The 21,818-nt window shown below is 48.6% G+C and overlaps 1 protein-coding gene, 1 long non-coding RNA gene and 1 other non-coding gene across 9 annotated transcripts in view; all 3 read right to left on the bottom strand.

The window, feature by feature from the left end:
- The window catches only part of SYNE3 (spectrin repeat containing nuclear envelope family member 3), a 97,772-nt gene extending 94,094 nt beyond the window's left edge, over window positions 1-3,678 (bottom strand). For all 6 annotated transcript variants that reach the window (XR_014071854.1, XR_014071853.1, XR_014071852.1 and 3 more), the window contains exon 1: window positions 3,615-3,678. The gene's annotated coding sequence lies outside the window, so the exon portion shown is untranslated. The remainder of the gene's footprint in view (window positions 1-3,614) is intronic.
- Window positions 3,679-19,507: 15,829 nt separating this feature from the next.
- On the bottom strand, window positions 19,508-21,631 carry LOC145528388 (uncharacterized). Of its 2 annotated transcripts, none has more exons than XR_014070368.1 (3): window positions 21,520-21,631; window positions 20,129-20,270; window positions 19,508-19,918 (listed from the first exon to the last, which is right to left on the bottom strand). It is a non-coding gene; the product is annotated as an uncharacterized LOC145528388 (long non-coding RNA). The 2 variants fall into 2 exon arrangements; XR_014070369.1 differs by having other exon boundaries at window positions 19,752-19,918; window positions 20,256-20,270.
- On the bottom strand, window positions 20,596-20,870 carry LOC145530723 (small Cajal body-specific RNA 13). Its single transcript, XR_014072027.1, has one exon.
- Window positions 21,632-21,818: the final 187 nt, after the last annotated feature.

The following is a 21,818-nucleotide window of genomic DNA, read 5'->3' as shown; positions in this document are numbered from 1 at the left end:
TTCCTAATTTCCTGAGCAGCTCTCTGCCTTTCCCCTGAGTCTTTCAAAGTATTTTGGGGACGCTAGGATTCCCTTTGCCAAATCTGCAGCCCAGAAATCCAAGCGAGAGGTGCAGGCCACACTACATTGTTACAATGACATTAGGAGGATTAGCATTAATAAAAACCAGGATAATGCCTCTTTCTGGTGTGTTCCCACCATCCTGGGCATTCTGCTGAGCGCTGTCCCCAGTTGTCTCACCCAGCCTCCCAGCAATCCCACAGGCAGGTGTTGGGACCTCTTAACTCTGTTGTTGTAGAGATGACAAAATCAAGGCTTCTGCTGCCAGGACTGTCCCCCATCTACTTCCTAGCTGCTCATTGCAAGGGAATTCATCCCTAAGTCTTGAAGCAAAGATTCCTTGGGGGATGGGCAGGGGTGGGGAGGATCGCTACACACTTCCCTAATTTCCAGTGGCTCCCCCCAGGTTCTTCTCTCAGTGATCCAGCTGGGATACTTTTAGATGCTATAGGAAAAAAAAAAAGGTTTGGAATCCACTTCTTTCAGCAAATGCCAAAGTCTTAATGGCAACCGGATCCTGCCTCATCAGTACTGTTCTCCTGATAATTAACATATAAGATTGTCCTGAGACAGGCTGTGTGGTTGGAGTGAAGAGCACCAAGCCCTGAATTCAAGACTTGTGGTGGCCAAAGGAAAGGGCCTGGGAAGGGATGGAGTGGAAGGCTGTGGTTAGCAGATGGAAGCTATTATATATGGAATGGATAAGCAACAAGGTTATACTGCATGGCACACAGAACAAAATTCACTGTCCTGTGATGGTGACTCAAATGATCAAGAATCTGCCTGCAATACAGGAGACCCAGGTTCCATCCCTGGGTCAGGAAGATCCCCTGGAGAAGGAAACAGCAACCTACCTCAGTATTCTTCCCTGGAGAATTCCATGAACAGAAGAGCCTGGTGGGCTACAGTCGAGGGGGTTCGCAGAGTTGGACACGACTGAGTGACTAACATTTCCACTTCACTTTCATGATAAACCATAATGGAAAAGAATATATATATGCATAACTGAATCACTTTGCTGTGCAGCAGAAATTAACACACCGTTGTAAACCAAGTACACTTCAATTAAAAAAAGAAAGAAAAAAAAAAGAAGCTGCCCTGAGTTCAAATCCTGACTCCACCACTCCTGGCCTTGGAGGAGTCTCTCCCCTCATCTGTACCTGGGCCAGGAGTGGCAGGCTGGCCTGCAGTCAGAATCCTAGGAGGTAAGAGACAGGAAATGCTTCCTAAGAGCCGGGAGTCCCCTGGAGTCCCTGGCTGGTCCCTCTCTAATCTCTCCACCCGGGTCAAGGACCAGCTTTCATGGTTGGAAGAGCTCAGAGGGAGATGATCCAAGGCCACCCGCCATTTGACAGACGTGGGGACATCAAGGCAAAGGGGAAGAGGGTGGAACTGAGGCGGAGGACGCTCAGGTGTCCCAACCAGACCTCCACCGTCACCCCAAACTGTGACACCTGCTCCCAGGGGCGAAGTCTGACACCCCACAGAACGCTCTTGAAGGGGAGTCCTGTTTGATTCTCTCAGCAGGTGCTATGGTCATCCCATCTCTCGATGAAGGAAACTGAAGCTCTGAAAGGTGAAGTGAGGTTTCCACAGTCACACAGCTGGGGAAAGGTTAACACAGGGCTGGGCCAGCCAGTCTGACACGTCCACCCCCATTTCTAACATCTGAGCCACACGGGAGGCCCCTCTGCCCGCGGGGCTCCCAGGGGCTCCAGGCCGCTTCGGAGGTGATGCTGGGCCTGCCCAGTCTGGCCTCCCCAGAATGGCGGTCACCCCGCAGCCAAGCCACGATCCCCCAAAAGCCCCTGCCCTGGGTTTCTGTATCTGGAAGCAGAGCGGCCACCCAGACAAGGACAGGTCCCCAGCTGTGGCAGAACATGCAAAGCACCCGGGCTAAAGGTTTGTTCCCAAGGAGACAGAAGGAGCTCAAACTTCCCCTGAAGGGTGCCTGCAGGGGTTAGAGGACAGCCTGCACCCCCAGGCAGAAACCTGAGCCCAGATTCTCACGGCTCCCCTCTGAGCCACCAGCAACTCCTCCAGGCCTCTCCTTAGGACCCCTAGCAAGATAGGAATGAGTTCCAGAAATAAGCCTTCCCAGCCCACACCCACTCCAGTTGCCCTCCAAGAGGCCTCTCTGGCTGCAAACGATGCCTGGGGGCCAGCAGGCTTGGCACAGCTGTGGCCGTCTGCCTGAGCACAGTCTTGCCTGAGGAATGCACAGAGCTACACGTGTCAGAGAGCCCCGCGGGGGCACAGTTCCAGGAAACAGAGCAAAACCGCCTGTTTGCACAGCGCACCTCCCAGCTCTGCCTCCCAGCTCCTGATCCCTGATAACTGTTGGCTGTCCCCCCAGTTGTGCAGGAGGCGAGGCTGGACCCTTGCAGAGTTAAGTTCTGTTCTTGGCTGTGTGGCTCTGGGCAAATTACTCGCTCTCTCTGGACCCGTTTCCCCTCCTCTGAAAGTTTGAAGGAGGCTGTGCCGCCAAACTCAGAAAAGCAGCGATTTTGTAACATGCCCCTTTTCTGGGAGGACAGTCACTTTTCCCCACCGTCTCCTCTTTTCCTCATTCCAAGAAGTGTGGCATGCCCCTCTGGGCATGTCAGTGTCACCAGCTGGCAGCCCTTGGCTGTAAATGGCCCATCAGTAGTGTCAGGAGGAACCTGGGAGAGGGTCCCAAGGCAGTCTTGGGCCAGCTCTTCAGGGCTAAAGTGATAGAACAATGACATTCATGATCACCCCATCCGAGTTGTAGTCCCCGCCTTAGAGTTTTGGACCGGAGGTCAGTGGGCTGCGCGGGGCACTCACTACTAACGGATTGACCAACGGGCCATATCCACCAGGTCCGCTGTTCGGAATCAAGATCTGAAGATTCTTAAGAGGAATCGGCATCCCTTTGGGGCTCCTTCAGGCCCTACAGGAGATTTCTGGTCTCACTCTCCCCGCCTTTAGAGATACTGGGATGAGGCTCAGAGAGGCTGAGAAGCTTGCCCAAGGCTGCACAGCCCCGGGGATTCTGAATGAAACTGGTCCTGCCTGCGAGTGCGACTTCCCCTTCCCACCGCCAGTTCGAGGATCTCTCAGGCAGACTCTACGGAGCGAGCTCGCAGTGGCCCGGAGCGGGTATTCCTGCCGGCGTTCACCGCCCGGGTCGGGGACACGCGGCGGCAAGAGCCCGCAGTGACAGGTCCGCTTGCCCCAAGCGGTGGCAGAATGAAGACTGGAGGCGGCGCCCGACCCTGCGGGGACACACTGCCCGGGGCTTTCGGGCTGCTTCTTGGGGACCGAACCCCCAGAGTCGGGGAGCGAAAAAGCTCGGGGATTTCGCAGGCGGCAGGGAACGGTTGGGTTTAAACTAAAAATACGCGCCCGCCCGCAGCTGTCACACCAGGGCCCCCGCCCCCGCGCCCCGGCGCGCCTCTCCAGGTCCCCTTGACTTTCTGCGATCACGATTCCTGGCGGGCGGCGGGGGGGCGCCCGGGCTGGGCCGGAGTGGGTGTTGAGGACCCGACCCTCCGGTCCCTGTTCTGGTCCCCCGGCCCCGCGCCACTTACCCGGACGGGAGCTTGCAGGAGCGCGGCGCCGCGGGCAGTCAGAGCCGAGCCACCCTCCTCCTCCGTGCGTCCCGGGCGGCTCCGGAGCGGGGCGGGGCCGGGGCGGGGCCCGGACACTAGCCCCCGCTCCGCCCAGTCCCCTCCGGACCCGCCACGCTAGCCGCCCCCAGGGCCCTGCGGAGGTCGCTGGGCGAGAAAGAGGCGCGCGGCCGCGCGCTCGGCGGAGGGCCCCGGGGCCCGGCCTCAGCCCGGCGGGCGCCCTCGCAGACCCCCTTCCCCGGGGTCGGGGGAGAGAGAGAGGGAGCGCTGTCATGGGGAATCCCCACTCTCACCCCTGGTCCCGCTCCCGGGGCTGCCCTCTCCCGCTCCGGAGCCGCCCTGAGCCCCGGCCACCCTCCTGCCTCCGCCTAGGTCTCATCCTTAGAGACGGTGCGGAGCCGCCTCTCCCCGGGGGTGAAGTTCGATCTGCCGAATTCCTCTGTGCGCCTAGCCTTAGGGAGGGGGTTGGGGGCCTGGTGGGTCTTGTCCTCTCTGAGCCGAGGTGGGGGCAAAGGCTGGGACACCCCCTCCCAGAGGCGCTAAATTCAAGGAGGAAGTGACACCTATCAGCCAGCCTGATGGTGCGGGCGCCCCATCCGGCCCCTCCCACTCCACCGTCCCCGGAGCCTCCAAGCCGGGGATGTTCGCGCCCCAGGCTCCGGTGGGAGAACCCCAGGATACCGAGGGGAGGCGATGGGGGCTGAGTCACCAGGAATGTGAATCCCACCCATGATCAACCTCCCACAAATCCCAGGTCCAAGAATGTGCCTCTCCTCGGTCTCCCCGTGCGCCCCGCCCCCCAGCGGACACTTCCTCGGACGCGCCTGCAAATCCCAGATCCAGGGACTCCCAACTCTTTAACCTCTAAATCTTATCTGCCTTTGCCTTTGTGCTCCCAGCACTTGCAGGCCTTTGGACCGTCCTCCCCGCCAGCGCTGATCTTTGTCAGAGTAGTAATTAGAGGTTTGCACGATGGGTTCCGTTTCCTTTGAATGGGGATGAAAGCTACTCCAGAAGGATACAACTTGCAGAACTCTGTACCACGTGGACTCCAGTCTTCACAATTTAGGTGTGGCTGCGCCCATTCTGCAGATGAAGAGTAATTTTTGCTCAGTCCCTCAGTCGTGTCTGACTCTTTGCGACCCCATGGACTGTAGCACGCCAGGCTTCCCTGTCCTTCCATATCTCCCGGAGCTTGCTCAGACTCATGTCCACTGAGTTGGTGATGCCATCTAACCATCTCATTCTCTGTCATTCCCTTCTCCTCCTGCCTTCAATGTTTGCCAACGTCAGGGTCTTTTCCAACGAGTCAGCTCTTCTAATCAGATGGCCACAGTACTGGAACTTCAGCTTCAGCATCAGTCCTTCCAATGAATATTCAGGGTTGATTTCCTTTAGGATTAGGGCTTCCCTGGTGGCTCAGAGTCTGCCTGCAATGTGGGAGACCCCAGTTCGATCCCTGAGTCGGGAAGATACCCTGGAGAAGGAAATGTCAACCCACCCCAGTACTCTTGCTTGGAAAATCCCATGGACGGAGGAGCCTGGCGGGCTACAGTCCGCACGGTCGCAAAGAGTCGGACACAACTGAGCGACTTCACACACTCTTCCTTTAGGATTGACTGGGTGGATCTCCTTGCTGTCCAAGGGACTCTCCAGAGTCTTCTCCAGCACCACAGTTCAAAGGCATCAGTTCTTTGGCGCTCAGCCTTTTTTATTGTCCAGCTCTCACATCCGTACATGACTACTGGGAAAACCACAGCTTTGACTAAACGGACCTTTGTAGTCCAAGTAATGTCTCTGCTTTTTAATATGCTGTCTAGGTTGGTCATAGCTTTTCTTCCAAGGAGCAAGCGTCTTTTAATTTCATGGCTGCAGTCACCATCTGCAGTGATTTTGGAGCCCAAGAAAATAGTCTCTCCCTATTTCCATTGTTTCCCCATCTATTTGCCATGAAGTGACGGTAACTGTCCCAAATCTAAGGCTTCCCAGAGGGTGTTTTCCTCTTGGTTCCTTAGTGAGGCTGGTAGCCTCTCTGTCAATGTTTGTTGAATAAATCAGTGTAGAAATCAGTGTCCTAAGATTAAATTGTAAAGCAAGACCAGTGTGTGAGTGTGTGTGTTTTCCAAATGGAGGGCAAGGCAAATTGTTTTCCAAATGCCAAAGCTCAAGAGTTAAGGCTGGGTTAACTAGCCTGAGTTAAATGCCTGAGTGTCAGCCACACCTCCTACTCAGAACCCATTTACTAAGTTGTAATTATTCACAGGGTCAGAGGAGATACACACAAAGGGCCTCTTTCATCTTTGCCCTTTGATTGTTCTACACGTCCAGTTGTGTTTCCTATTATCACCCTGACTCCTGTGGGCTTTGGGGTTACAGCAGTCTAGCTGAAGGTACTGACGGCATTCAACAAATATTACAATCCTGGGCATCTGGATAATGTGCTTTGCTTTTCCCAATGCTTCCTCATGTATCTCCTCGCTAAATTTCTGCAAGGATCCTCTCAGTAAGTTACGAAAAGTTTAATGAGTTCTCTTCTGATGGAAAAAGTTCAGGTGATTTGCACCAGAAGGATGAAGACAGCTCTGACAACACTCCTAAAAGGCTGAGGCTGAGAGAGGGTTTGTTGCACTGGGGAGCCAAAAGCTCAGGCTCTGGTGCCAAACTGCCCAAGTTTGCACCTTTCAGCTCATTACTCAACCTTGGTTTCCTTTTCTAATGAGTCTAATAATAGCAAGCTTTCTTGAATGGTTTTGTGCCTGGTATTGTGAGCACCGAGCTCATATGAACTGTTCTGGGGGCCGTAGGCTCAGGATGGTTTCTGGCAGACAGCTATTCAGTCTTTTTGTTTGTTTGTATTCTGAGCCACATGGCTTGTGGGATCTTAGTTTCCAAAAGGGATTGAACCTGGGCCCCCAGCAGTGGAAATGCGGAACCTTCACCACTGGACTGCCAGGGAATTCCCTATTCAGTCTTTCATCAGACATTTCTGGAGCACTACTACATGTTAGTCCATGGGAATATGGAGAAGGATGAGTCAAGGGCGGTCACCCAGAAGGAGGTCACAAGGCAGGGATTCTGTGTCCAAGGGGCTGTCGCCTGAACAGGGTAGTGTGGTATAGAGACAGACTGTCCCTCTCACTACAGAGCATTAGCCAAAGCTGAGAGACCCAAATCCCAGGCCCAGTTCTGCTGCTTGACTGAGGGAACCTTAGCAAGTAACTTGTAGGACCTTATTTTCCCATCTGTTAAACGGGGATAGCAATAATATTTCATAAGCAAGAACATATGGGATTAAAAATATTTTATAAACTGCAAAATACCATGCAGATGTTACTAGTTTTATTATTAGCTTTAGCTTTAGCTTTACAAGGCTTAGTGTTTTTCAGGATAGTCTCCTGTTGCTTTCTTTAAGCCTGACATAAAAACGGGACCCTCCTTTTTGTTCATTCTCTGACAATCTCAGGCCACTCCAAACAGTGCATATGGAAGGGGGAAAAGTTGAGTAAGCAATGTAAGAAAATGGGGGAGTTTGCAAGGAGGAAGGCTATAAGAACTTCAACTCGTTTGTCTTCAGCATTACCCACTGCTACAGAAAGGAGTGAAGCTTATCTGGAAAGAAAATTCTGGCAAAGACGACGGGAGAGCCCCTGTGCCGTCTCTGGCATTGAGCACAGGAAGCCCCACCCCAGGCCTGCCTTTCAGAAGTGGCCCAGAGAGGGAACCACATGGAGGCCCTACAATGATGCCTTTTGGAAATTCTGACTCATTTGGCGGCGGGGATTATTTATGCAACATTCAAAAGGTCTCCCACGGAGTGAAATATTGACTGTTCTTCCACCATGTCTCTTCCCTGTGGCCAGCATCTCCACCGCTGCGCACCCAGAAGCAGGGGCCAATTTCAAAAGCCTGGAGAAGTTATTCAGGTTTGTTTCACATTTGTCTCGGCTCGCTAACTGCGACAGCGATCCTGTACAAGTTCTATTTTGTGTGATTCTTAGTTGTTTGTGTGGTCAATTTCTACAGAAAGAGTACAATGAAAGCTAGAATGAGTCTTCTGGCTAATCCAAACCCTTGTGTGCGAATGGGTAAACTGAGGCAAGAGGACAGGAAGAACGGACCCTACCTATACAGTCCCAAGCGTGGTAACTGGTGTTCTGGAAATTTATGTTCCCTTTGGCCTGGAGAATTCCATGGACTGCATAGGCCATGGGGTCGCAGAGTCGGACACCACTGAGCGCCTTTCCTCTTTCACTTTCACTTTGTTTCATCTCTAGGCTGGGGGATCCATCCCTTTCCATCCCTTCCCTCTCAGTGATGACTCACATTAGTGCTACTGGCTAAGCATAGATGGAAAGCTTGCACTGGGGTAACCATTCCTGGGGCGCCTCATCAGAGATGTGCCCATCTGGGCATGGAAAGCTGGTTCTCAACCTGGCTCCACTCACAGCTGCTTCTTTCTTTGTTTCCTCCTTTGCTGCTCCTCCGAGTGTTAGTCTGTCTTTTCCCCCTCCGGTCCTACTGTGTGCTGGTAGGGCGAGCGGATCCACCAGCCCGGTTTGTTCATCTCTCCAAGTAGTCTGCCTTCCCCACTGGCAGCTGTGCCACCCCATAACCAAGTAAGCTCGGGAACTGAAGTAATTCGGGTTGTTCTTCCAGATGCACGAATTGTGGTGCTTTTATAAAATTAAAATACAACGTGTGTCAGAAGCAAGGACTGGATTCTGGGATGACTGGGTTCTAGCCCTTGTAAATGCTGCTCACTAGCTGTGTAACTGTGGGTCATTTCTGAGTCTCTGACTGTGAAATGGGAGAACTGGAAAAGATCATCTCTAAGTTACTCCTCCCAATTTAAAAAATGATGTGAATTTTTTTTTTCTTTTCAAATTTAATTGATTTATTTATTTGGCTGCGTTGGGTCCTAGTGGCGGCATGAGGGAATCTTTGGTTGCAGCACACAGATTCTCGAGTTGTGGTGAGCGGACTCTGAAGCTTGGGGCTCAGCAGTTGCAGTGTGTGGACTTAGATGCTCCCCAGCATGTGGGATCTTAGCTTCCCGACCAGGGGTCAAACCCACATCCCCTGCAGTGCAAAGCAGATTCTTAACCACTGGACCACCAAGGGAGTCCCCAAATAATATGCATCTTGATTGTACTAGATAATAATGCCATTTAGCATGGCTATTAAACACTACTATTATCTTACACTAAAGCATAAGTAATTACAGAAATAAACATGTTAAGGTAAAATTGACAAACTTTATTCTTAACCAAATAAAATCCTTCTGAAAGAGCCTGGCTATATTTCTCTCATCAGTGGGCCAGCCAACCTACTGTCTCTGCTTTTGCTTGAGGAACACCTTAAGTGGTTTTATTATTTTTTTACAAGTACATGAGGTAATTGTGGATTATGCAGTTGTAACAGATTATACAGAGAAAGTCCTCCGCACCTTTTACCGAGTTTCCTGCAATGGCAACATCTTGCAAAAGTAGCTAATATCACAAGTAGGATATTGACACTGACATCAAGATGCAGAGCATTTCCATGACCACAAGGATCTTTCATGCTGCTCCTGCCTCCTGCCCTCATCCCCTCCTTCACCCCTAGCAACCATTAACCTGTTCTCATTTCTATAATTCTGCCATTTCAAGGATGTTATACAAATGGAATCATAAAGTGTGTAATCTTTGGGGACTGGCTATTTTCACTCAGCGTAATTCACTGGTGATTCATCCAGGTTGTTGAATCCACGTCTCTTTATTGCTGCATCTTATTCCATAGTATAAACGGACTATAGCTCATCTAACCACTTACATGTTGAAGGACATCAAGGTGGCCTCTAGTTTGGGGCTATTTTGAATAAAGTGGCTATGAACATTTAGTACAGCTTTTTGTGTCAATGTAAGTCTTCACACTTTAAATTTTAACTGGTATGGTACCTGTACACAGTATCACACCACCAATTTTTGCCCCATTTATTTATAGTGATGAACACGCTCCAAAGATGTTGAAGTGTCTAGTGATTGCCCAGGACCAGTCTGTGAGTTGCGGAAATTCAACAAAAGCAAACTACATGGTTCCTAAGGTTAGGAATTTGCAACGTATTGTGGAAGCAACATTAAAACTGAAACACTAAAGTACCATTGAAATACACTGCACATGATCAGATGCTAGACTACAGGGTACAGAATTGACTCTTACAGGAATCCAGAAACGGTAGAGAGGAGTGAAGTCTCGAGTATTTGGGGCAGGGCGTTGTGGATAAGGTGAGATGTGAGTTACATCTTGAATGATGGAGAACAGTAACAATATTTAGCAGTTATTAAGGGATTACTACGTGCTAAGTACTGTCCTAAACCTTTATACTTATATTAACTCATTTAGTCCTCATCAAGGTAGCTATTATTATCTAATTTTGCAAATGAGGGAACACATCTATCATGTGACTGCCCTGGGCTACAACCCAGGTACTGTTATGAATAACCACTCTCATGGTTCAGCTCACGACTCTTATGACTAACCACTGCCCCTACTGTCTGCCTGGTAGCCATAGTGGAGGACCATTTTCTGATCATGATTGAATTCCAATCTGTTTTTTAGGTTTTATTTTTTACACAGAGCCACACTGAACCCCAAATGTTACAGCTCTGGCTCCATTAATGTGATGAGTTCCTTATGGGTCCACGTTATTGATGAGAAATTACTTTGGAAAGAACAGCACCAGCCTCAGTAACAGAAGAGAAAGCCTGTGCATAGTGCACGTGCTACAAGAGGGAGAGAACCAGCCTGGAGGTCTGCTCTGTGTGTGTGTGTGTGTGTGTGTATCAATGTGTGCAAACAGCAGGGCTGAATCCGCCAGTCACATTGCTTACCTGCAGTGAGAAAAGCATCAGAGCTTCAGCATCATATGTACCGTGAAATGCGCAGGGCTGGCTGAGATCATTTCTGATAATGACTGTGGTTTTGTGTTCTCCGAACCGCTCTGTACCAGGGAAGTCACAGCCACGCTCAGCGATTTCCTTGGTTGCTGAACAGGTGGGATGTGTGATTACTCTTCGTAAACAGACTTGACTGCTGCTCAGCCTTCCAGCTTCACTGTTTTGGCCTAAACAATGGCAGCACAGCACTAGGAACCTGGTTTCTTTGTTCAGTTTTGTTTTGAAACCTACATGCAGCCTTGAGAATGTCAGTGTTGCCAACCCAGGGGTGGTAGGGGGAGGGAGGAGAAGGAGACGTGGGGAGGGGGGAGGCGTGGCAGAGGGGTAAGCTTACAGATGGAAATCTGACGTGGTACCTCTGGGGCTCAGCACCCCCTGGCTGGCTGGGTCCAGGGTGGGCCATCTCCCCTCCTCTTGTCTCCACATCTAGAAAATGGGGCTGCTTCGTGTCCCGACTTCCCTGCAGGAGCTGTCCTCAGGATTGCAGAGAATAAGGGCCATGGGAATGTGTTACAAACTTGAGGTTCTGAGCAAGTGTGTGCTATCATGGGAAATGGAATCCTCCCATGACTACCTTTGCCAATCAGAGTTCACGACTGAGACCGACTCAGGAAGAGGCTGTGGGTAAGGAAGAATCTCCACTAAGGAGGAAGAGAGAGCTTGTCTTGTTTTTGCTCCCTGGAGACAGGGTTTTGAATTCTGCTGCAGTGTTCCCTCCTTGCTTTGGGCAGGCTTGGCTGTCCTGAACATGTGGTAATATTAGAGGTGCAATGTCATAGGCAGCATGCCCAGGAAGCGGGGGCGGGGGGAGACCTGCACCTGACTTAGGGCAGCGGAACGTGCAGGGCATTTGTGCCCCTCCCCCATCAGCACCATGCAAGTGGGGTGGGCTCTACCGGGGGGAAGCCCACATCTGGGCACAGCTGGCCCCTCTCCTGGACAGGCAGAAGCTTGGGTCAAACAGGTCCACACACCTGTAAGAAACCTGTTGCTCTTGATGACAATTCTTGATGTTTTCCCAGCCGTGGAGGTCATTTCACCACAGAATCCTCTTTCCATCAAATGTTAGAATCTTGCTGTGAACTGGCCCCAGACACACACTGAATGAACGTTTTTCAAACCGACCACCTCAAGTTCTTTCTGCATGAGGCCCAGCACCCGGCCTGCAATCTTAAGAGAACTTTAATACTCAATTTCTTTAACGCTGTCGAGACGGTCTGCAGAGAAAAATGGCAAAGGTCACCAAACGCACCTCCTGGCTCTACGAAAGCCAGACTCGGCAGACAGAAGCAGCCCCCGTGAACGAGCAGGAGAGAGCGCAGCACACAGACCCTGTGTCCTCGGGTATTTACATGTCCTGCTGGTGCAGCGCCAGTGGCGTTAGTTCACTGGCTTCAGCAATCAAGGCTGTTTCATCATCCAAGCTGAAATATTTGTGTCACTGGTGAATCTGGGCAAAAGCCGAGACCCTGTCTGCTCAGTTTACAGTCTCTAAGATGGCCTGACACACAGGTGCACAGACACAAATAGCAGCCAGAAGACTCTAGAAATTCTCTGGCCCGGCTCCTTTGTGTTCCAGAGACTCAGAGGTTCGGGAGCTGCCCAAGGTCAGGGAACACGCGCACCGCCCCCCTGCCCGCCCCCATGGCTCAGCCCACAGCCACGCTTACCTCCACTGCCAAACCCAGGGACACTTGGGTTATTACCTGGCCTCTCTTGTGGCTTCTGACCGCCCTGATTGGGCCTCCCTCCTGGAAGGAAGCTTGTTTCTCCTCTGGCCTCTTTTCTAGTCTTCAGGCCTATCCTTCCCTAACAGCATACATCTCCCAGCTTGCGTCACTGGTTTTTCCCTTTTTCTTGCTCTCTCTGCCCAAATCTTTTTCTTTTTAATATCTTACTTTAGCTGTGCCGAGTCTTAGTTGCAGCACTCAGGATCCTGATCTTTGTTGTGGCATGCGAGACTTTTTAGTTGCTGGGTGGGAACTCTCAGTTGCAGCGTGTAAAATCCAGTTCCCCAGGGATCAAACCCGGGCCCCCTGCATCAGGAGCTTGGAGTCTCGTAGCCACTGGACCACCAGGGAAGTCCCCAGATCTCTTTGATGATCAGGTCCAGGCCTTCCAGGGCAATCATCTGAGTAACTTCCCCCGATATTTCAGATATATCCTAACGACTTAGATAGATGCCCCTCCGATTCCTCAGACTCAGAATGTCTGAAAGTAATTTGCGTCTCACTCCTCCAATCCTTCTCCCTCTTCTCCCTATGTTCCTTGTATTCCCTAGCCAGGAGGAGCTCCAGGGCTAAGGTAGAACCTGGGGGTAAGCCTGAGTCCCGCCTCTTCTTCCCAGCCCCCTCCCCACATCCAGCCAGTCACCAGATGACATCAAAGTGTGGAATGTGGCTTGCACAGGTGACCTTCACTCACAGCACAGAAGCAGAGCCCAGGAACCGCTCCCTCTTCCAGTGGTCTCCTGACCGGTCTCCCTCAGTTGGTCTGGGCCACCTCCAGTTCATCAACATTCCTACCAGGCTCATTTCTCGAGAACTCTGCAGCTCTGCAGCTCATTTCTCGAGAACACCCTTGCTATGACCTTCTCTCATCCCAAGGACAAAATGCTAAGCCCCCAGCTACACTCACTTGCCGGCACGTCTATTAGAGAAGCACCCTGGCACCCACCTGGGCCTTTGCCTTGGCAGTTTCCTCTCCCTGGAATGTCCTTCCCCTTTAAGTAGCAGCTCTCTACCCTTTGTCAACACTCAGTTCAAACACCATCCCCTCTACTAACTTTCTCTGAGGCCCTGCTGTGCTGGGCCTGGCAGCCCCACCCCTTGCTGGTGCTTAGTGACATTCTTGTGTAAGGATGAGGTCCAGGGGAGTGGGCGTATCTTACTCCACTGGGCATCCTGCTTAGCACAAGCTCTATGGTTGAATGGTTCTCTCCCTCCTATGGCACCTGTGGTCAGTACTGTGAGTCTCAGGTAATTTGGGATTTGAGATATGGTCCTACGTTGTTTACCATGTCACAGGTTCTCCATTCAAAAAGTACACATTGTGCACACAGAAGGACCAGGGTGGAAAAGAGTTCCATTGGACTAGAAGCTGAAGGTGTGTTGGGGTGGGAGGGGCATAAAACTAAACTGTGATACATACAAAGCCCCTGAAGGGTCATGGTCTCCAAAAGTAGAGAAATAGGGTGATAGGACAGCGAAGTGATTCCATCCTTTGATGCCTCTAACAGTGTATCCAGCGTTTGCAGAACTGCTTTATGGACGGCTGACTAGCTGAGCTCTTAGGCCCAGCATGTGATTCACAGTTCAGAAAACCCAACTTTATGCGAATATAATTCAATACCTCACCACCTAATCAAACATATTAAGTAATTTTAAGATCATCCTGGACTAATACAAGATATATAACAGGTATAGAATATAACAGGAATAGAATAACACTGTTTATCTGGCATTAATGAGGAAAGAAAGCATGCCTCTGAAATTTTTTTTTTAACACAACTCACTTAGACCATGAGTCTGTGTACTTTTTGTTGGCAATCTAACAGACACTATGTTTCCTTGACTTCTTAAGCAAAGCACATGGAATACCGTTTTCTTGTCTGGGTGACTTGGAATTACTACACAGGGGCTCTAACGCTCAAGGAATTGTGACAGGTGAGACCATGAATGTCCACTCACACCCAACACTCCTGGAATGCAGCTGTCCAGAGAAAAATCCCCAAACATCTCCTTCTCAGCTTTTAAACTCTCCTGTTAGTCATGGGTTCTTCCTGCGTTTAGTGTTAACCTTTCAGATTTACTTCCATTCTGTTGTGGCTGTAATATTAGAAAACTAAGCAAGTCTACCGTTCCCTAAAATAAGCACAGGCCTTGGAAGGGAACCAACAGCCTCTTCCCAGAATCCGGCAGCTCCCAGACTCCTGAGCTCTGACAGGGACAGCATTTACTGGCTTTTGCTGCCCCGCTTCCGGGAAGATGGACTAGTGCCCCCTACCTGCCTTGCGGGGTAAGGCCGAGACCCATTAGGAAATGCTCCAAGTTTCTCAAACACAATGATTTTGAAAGTTGACGAGTTCTTTTTCAATAAGCAAAAATCCCTTCAAGTAGGAGGACAGTTTTGGCCCTGGCCCCTGCAGTATGGGTGAACTCCCCGAGCCGCAGCTGCACCGCAGGAAGAGATGAACAAGGCAACAGCTCACCCACTGGCCTGACATACAGGCTTAGAGTTAGACCGAGCACAGATCTGGATGTCTGGAGAGGGGAGAAGCCCTGCAAATATGTCACCTTCTCCTCAGGGCTTTATTTTTTTTTAATAGTTTTATTTATTTAATTTTTGGCTCTGCTGGTGCTTCAAGGGCTTTTCTCTAGTTGCAGAGAGGGAGGGCTACTGTCCAGGTGGGGTGCTTGGGCTTCTCTTTGCGGTGGCTTCTCTTGTTGCGGGGCACGGGCTCTAGGGCGCTCAGGCTGCAGTAGTTGTGGTGCATGGCTTTAGCTGCTCTGAGGCTTGTGGGATCTTCCCGGATGAGGGATGGAAGCCCTGTCTCCTGCACTGGCAGGCAGGTTCTTTATCTCTGAGCCACCAGGGAAGCCCTCCTCAAAGTTTCAATACAAAATTCTCTTGGTGACCCAATTTTGTAAGTGTAGCCTACGCAGAATGCTCCCACCTTCTTTATTATATTCTTTTTCTACAGAGTGTAATTGGTTAATAATATAGTCTTTTTATTAAAGTTCCAAAACTCTGGCTCACCGAAATTTATTATCAAATTAATTCTATCTCAGTAGGTTACACTTTCAAAAACTGTCAAGTTTAGAATTAGCAAGTGGCTAATTTTTCTGCCCATAAGAGTAGAAAAAATATTATTTAAAATCCTTGTTATTTTTCCTGCAAAAGGAAAATAAACAGTTAATGTCATCCCACTTCCAATCCACTCCCCTACTCCGAGAAACTAGGGTTCTTTGCTAGCTACTCTGGTGAAGGAGGCTAGAGCTATGGATTCCCAGGGGAGCAAGATTTAATTCTGAAGCATGGAATTATTAAGGCTCAAAGGCTGAAGTATGAAGTAAAATTCTGACTCAACATAAAGAGTACTTATGCCCTTGGTAATACATCTTAGTCATCATTCAAAGGAAAACAATAAAATGTTCTCAGTGTTCGTCTGGCTGTGAGCTCAGTGATTATCAGAGGGAGACACAGACTCCTGCCACCAGATAAATCGTCCTAACACGCGACACACAACAGCCCTGGCTCCTTGCTGTTGAAATTCTGTGGTCTAGGTACCTTCTCAGAAGTCTGGAATGTAGTAACAGTTTGAGTTATGGAATCTACCTGTTGGTAAAGAAAGAGACGTATCAAAAACATTAAAATGTTTCACTAAACAGCTGAGCAGAATTCCATTCTTTTATCACCTTTTACTCAAGTCTTAGCATGCTTTATGATTAACACTTAATTTTTAATATGGCCTTATAGGAGATATCATTTGGGTTCTTTCCCTCGAAATGAAATAAGGTTCTCAATAGGAAAAAGTCCATCAGATGTCTGATTTTAAAGGCCTATGTGTAGCCAGGGAGTTCAGTCTTCACTGAGAAAGGAGCATGGGGATAAAAGGGAACATAACTTTCAGAAGTGAAAAACTATGGGTTATCTTTTTAATCGGAGTTTTGCAATGAAATTGTTGTCATTTTAGTTTCAAAAAGTATAAAAATGACATTTGTGTCCAATACATACTCATATCTTGGAGATAATTCAGGAATGTTTAATTTTCTGTCAGACTTACTGACTTTGCTACAATTGTGAATTAAATTTTTTTTAAAAAAATGCTTGTGAATGTAAAACAAAGCAAACTTACGAACCTGAAGTGCTCAAGTTTGTCAAAAAGATGTTACTAACAAAGAGTAAAAAGAGAATTTAGGAGCTAAAATGCCCGAGAACAATTATCCTAGGTCTAAGGCAAGTTTCAAATGAATTCCTGTACACAAAACCTGTTTGTCGTGCTATACACACACAACAGTATTTTGGGGGTAAATGTCTAATAGCAGAGGAAGAGAATGCAAAGAAATTCATTAAAACTCTGCAGTCCTTATATAAAGACACCACCCTTGTGCCAGAAAATGAAGAGGAACTAAAGAGCCTCTTGATGAAAGTGAAAGAGGAGAGTGAAAAATTTGGCTTCAAGTTCAACATTCAGTTTTAAGCCAGCTCTTTTACTCTCTTTCATGTCATTACGACTAGATAAATGCTACTGACACGTAGGGCCATGTAGTAGGCCATGTTTTCCCCTTGCACAATAGGTGTGTTTTCTCTGGTGCTAATAACGATCCTGTTGGAGGCCTGGAGTGCTGCAGTCCATGGGATCACAAAGAGCTCGACCCAACTGGGCAACTGAACAAAACAACAATAACATGAAATACTGCTCTAACCACCCTTATGAGACAACTGAATGAGAGAGGAATGAGAAGAGACATGCGTATGCGGAGGAAGTTAAATCCTCATCTTTCTTAGTGGGAGGGCAACAGACACCTGAACATTAAAAGTTAAGAAAGCAGCTAATTAGATAAGCTCTTTATACAGGGATAAGCACCAAGGAAACTAAGAGATAACGTTATCACCTAATGAAAAAGCTTATAAAACCTACTTGGTTCTTTAATCTATGTGCATATCTAGATCTGATTAAAATAAAAAGTGAACTAAAAATGAAAACAACAACAAAAAAGGTCAACATTCAGAAAACTAAGATCATGGCATCCGGTCCCTTCACTTCATGGGAAATAGATGGGGAAACAGTGAAAACAGTGACTGACTTTACTTTGGGGGTTCCAAAATCAGTGCAGATGGTGATTGCAGCCATGAAATTAAAAGACACTTACTCCTTGGAAGGAAAGTTATGGCCAACCTAGATAGCATATTTAAAAGCAGAGACATTACTCTGCCAACAAAGGTCCGTCTAGTCAAGGCTATGTTTTTCCAGTAGTCATGGATGGATGTGAGAGTTGGACCATAAAGAAAGCTGAGCGCCAAAGAATTGATGCTTTTGAACTGTGGTGTTGGAGAAGACTTTTGAGAGTCCCATGGACTGCAAGGAGATCCAACCAGTCCATCCTAAAGGAGATCAGTCCTGAGTGTTCATTGAAAGGACTGATGTTGAAGCTGAAACTCCAATCCTTTGGCCACCTGATGTGAAGAGCTGACTCATTTGAAAAGACCCCGATGCTGGGAAAGATTGAGGGCAGAAGGGGATGACAGAGGATGATATAGTTGGATGGCATCACTGACTCAATGGACATGAGTTTGGGTAAACTCCAGGAGTTGGTGATGGACAGGGAGGCCTGGCGTGCTGCAGTCCATAGGGTCGCAAAGAGTCAGACACAACTGAGCAACTGAACTGAACTTTGCAAATGTCACAAATATATATTTTTCACAAATCAAGTAAGGGGTAAGATGTGAGGGGCAGGAAATTCCAGGGACAATCCCAATAAGCTCGTTAGAGATGCTCATGACTAGAAGCCAGACCCCACACTCTACATCCCAAACCCCAGAACAGAATCAGGTTCTGCTGTGACACCCAGGCTTTCATAAAAGCTTCTTCAAGGATCCATTTTCACTTGAATCTCCCACAGTTTGCTTTAGACTGAACTCAATTTACAGCATTTTTCTTCATTTTACCCAGATGAGGAGAGCAGGACCTCTGCGGCAGAGTCGAGGCGGGGCCTGAACAGAGCCTCCTTTCCTGCCTCTAAGCTGAGCCCACATGATGTGAGAAACTGAGATTAGCAAAACCGAGGCCACTCCCATGGCCAGAGAAGTATTTATAAACCCAGCTGCCTTGTCAGATAGAGGTAGTCAAGGTTGCAAAGGCATTTCTATCTCTGCCTTACGAGTGAGCAAAACTCCTCTCAGGAGGCTGGGCACTGCCGCACATTTTCTCACACTTATTTTTAGGGAATCAAGTTAATTCCAGGATTGCAGTGACGCTCTAAAATGACTTAATAGCTAAGGTCATCACGGAGAAAGGTCTCGGGTTCCAGCTCAGGTCCGCGGAAACCTGGGTCTCAAATGCTACTGTAGTTCAGGAATGTCTGGTGGCCCCACCCATCCTGCAACACAAGCAGCCACTTTTCTCTTAAAATGACACTTACAGAATGCTCTGGCCAGCTTGGACCTACTGGACGTTTCTGGGTCATGTGTCCTATGCAAAATAACCACACGCTGCCAGAATGCGGCATGAACCTCAGGACTGAAGTTAGGGTACGAAAACACCGACACACTGACTGTTCAAATAAAGTTTCATCTTTAGGCTGGATAATCCTGACTTTTTGTTTAGGGCTGATATATAGGAAGAAACGATGTCAAATTTGTAAGGTTTTAACTATGGGTTCAACCGGTGCATTTGCTTCCGGAGTGGGTAGAAAGGAGAAATTTTACTACATGTAGTAAAGCCTTATCTATAAATAAGCACGGGGAAGAAAAACATTTTTAGGATGCCTGAGTCAGCATGTTTACATAGCAGGATTATTTAGTTTGGGGTCAATTACACTTTGTGACCCAAATCCCAGGATTCTCCTAAGTTTCCGGTACTTCCCACCCCCACCTCCCTGTTAATGTCCACAAAGGAGAGATCACAAACTGATAAAGGGTGACGTCCCTGTTCAGAACACCCAAACGCACTTGCATATAAATGCAGACTCCTAACAACTGTTTAAGAAGTGTATTTTTGTCATAGATTCACTACAGAGTCTCTAGTGAGAAAGCGGTTAATTCAGATGCCAAGTTATATACAAGAGGCTGGTGCTTTGAATGAAGTATTTTGAATACTATTTTCTTTGATTCTTTAAATCACTGATGTTTGGTGCCAACACCTGATGAGTGGTTTTAAGTCAAAGACAAAAAGGACTATATTCAACACATACAACATTTTATATTTTAGGTTACTTTATTAAAAACTTAAATTTAGGTGTATTGCTTCAATTTCTTTGGTCTAGACACATGATCTCTTTTCCTTCATCATCCTATCAAAGCCATTCCACTTAGCTCTTTGAAAGAACCCCCGCTTGCTTTTCCATATCCTTGCCTTTCACGGACGGTCTCACCATACTTGACTGTACCCGGCAACTCTATCATAAGTTTGGAAAACACAGGGTTCATATTCTTCCTGCTCAAGGATTATTCTTAGTCTTTAATGACAGCTATATTCTCAATTTAATAAAATGTCTGTCAATTGTACTGGCAAAGCCAGTATTACACACCAGGTAAACGACAGGCTACTCTCCATGACCCAGTTTTACATTTCGGACCTTCACATAATCGGTTTGCAAATTCTTCTCCCTATTACAGTGAACACAAGAGAATCAGGCAGCTTAGAGAAGGCAATGAACAATTTAGGTTTTCTGGAACAAATTGTCAATATTTATCTAAAAAAAAAAAAAATTACTGTTAAGTATTGGGTTGGCCAGAAAGTTCGTGCCGGTTCTCTCAGCCTACAGGGAAACCGAATGAACTTTCTGGCCAACCCAATATGAGTAAAAGTTATATGACCTTGTAAATGATACAGTCCCTAATGTTATGTGCCACAGATGCTGGACTTCTGGAACAACAGTTAAACTTCTGCATTACATCACTTCCTGTATCATTTCTGTTCATGATGTCTGTTCCTCTGATTTACCTGGAATCAATGGCTCTGGGGGAGAAAAAAGGATTCTTTAAGAAGCTGATCAATCGTGGGTCCCACATTAGTCAAGTACTAAACATCAATAACATCGAAGGGGGATTAAATAAATATGTCTATTTATTTAACATTAATGGGGAGCATTTCTCAGCAAAGTCTTGAGTTTAATTTTCAGCTTCAGGGGCTCAAGTTTTATGCTGAATGATTATTTACAAGATACTCTTGCTGAGAGCACATATACTAATTTTCAGATTTTTAACCTTGAATGCAGAACGAGGTCACCTCCAGCCACAACTTTTAAAATACTTAGGGTTAAAAAAAAAAAAAAAGAAAGGTAATTTGTAGCAGTACTTAAGTGTCCAACAGAAACCACTTCATCTGTTAAACAATATCTGACTGCCAAAGTTTCTCTTCCTGTCGGTTGATAGACAATGACATGGCACAGCCACTGTCGCCGTGGCAACAGCACTGGGAACTATCAGAGGAAAATTGCACATGGCACTGCCGGCCCTTGAGCAGTCATGCCTCAGCTTCCTCTGGAGGATGCTTTCTCTGCAAGTCTGGGATGCTCCAGGGTACCATCAACCCAGGGCGACGCCGAGACTACAGATCACGTGGCGATTTCACGGAGCCCCGCTCTTCGGGGGTCACTATTGTCACCAACGTGAGCACCCGTCCTACAAGCTGAAAATGCAGCGGTGAATGAAGTCGAGGGTCTGGAAGGGAAGGCAACAAACAAGCTAATGATGCACGACAAGGTGTGATAAGCACAATGAAGAATGGACAAAGCGGTGGGCCCCGGGGGGCTTCCTTTCCCTCCCCCCACATTGCTTTGTGCCCGCCTCTCATTTGTCAACCTTTGGGCACAGGTCTCACTGGACGTCTCGCCCCGGCGCCGTGCCTTGCACGCAGCAGCTGCTCGGAAAACTTTTCTCGAACGAACCAATTCCTTCCTTAAATTTCCCATTCAACACGCCTTTCCTGGGGCCCAGGCCCAAGGGCTTAAGTAGGCTGGAAAAGTCAGCGAAGCCCCGACCACACAGACGAGAGCGCCTCGTGAACTTTAAAAACCAAAAGCTATTTTCATGAAATAATCGAGGTGCAGAAGCGAGAAAGGGTCTGGGTCTCCCACGTGGGCAGCGGGACAGCCGGAGGGCTGGGACTCAGGCCCCGCGCGCCCCGACCTCGTAACCCCGACCTCGCCCGGGCCGCCAGAGGCCCGCGCGGCCCTCGCTCCCCAACAGAAGCTCCGGCAGCTCACCTAAGCGGACAACGCAGGACCGAGGCCAACTCCAGCCCCTCCAACACCGCGAGCTCACCATCCAGGTACCGGCCGACCGAACTGCCGTGGCAACGCCGCTGCCGCCGTCTGCACCGGAACCGGAACCCTCATCTGGACGTGACCCCTTCCCGGCGTTCCGCGGTGCTGCGTAAACCCCGCCCAGCGCCTGACCCAGTCCTCCCGCAGTATCCCAGCAGGCCCGTCTACCCTTCGGAGGGAAGTCGTCTTTCCGATTTCGCCTCTCCTTACCGCGAGAACGTCGTGACCCTGATGGACAT

The sequence above is a fragment of the Giraffa tippelskirchi genome, chromosome 12 (assembly GCF_054371585.1).
Source record: "Giraffa tippelskirchi isolate mGirTip1 chromosome 12, T2T-mGirTip1v1.2.pri, whole genome shotgun sequence".
NCBI lineage: Eukaryota > Metazoa > Chordata > Mammalia > Artiodactyla > Giraffidae > Giraffa > Giraffa tippelskirchi.
Note: the sequence above shows the minus strand (reverse complement) of the source record. Positions and strands in the feature narration are given on the sequence as shown.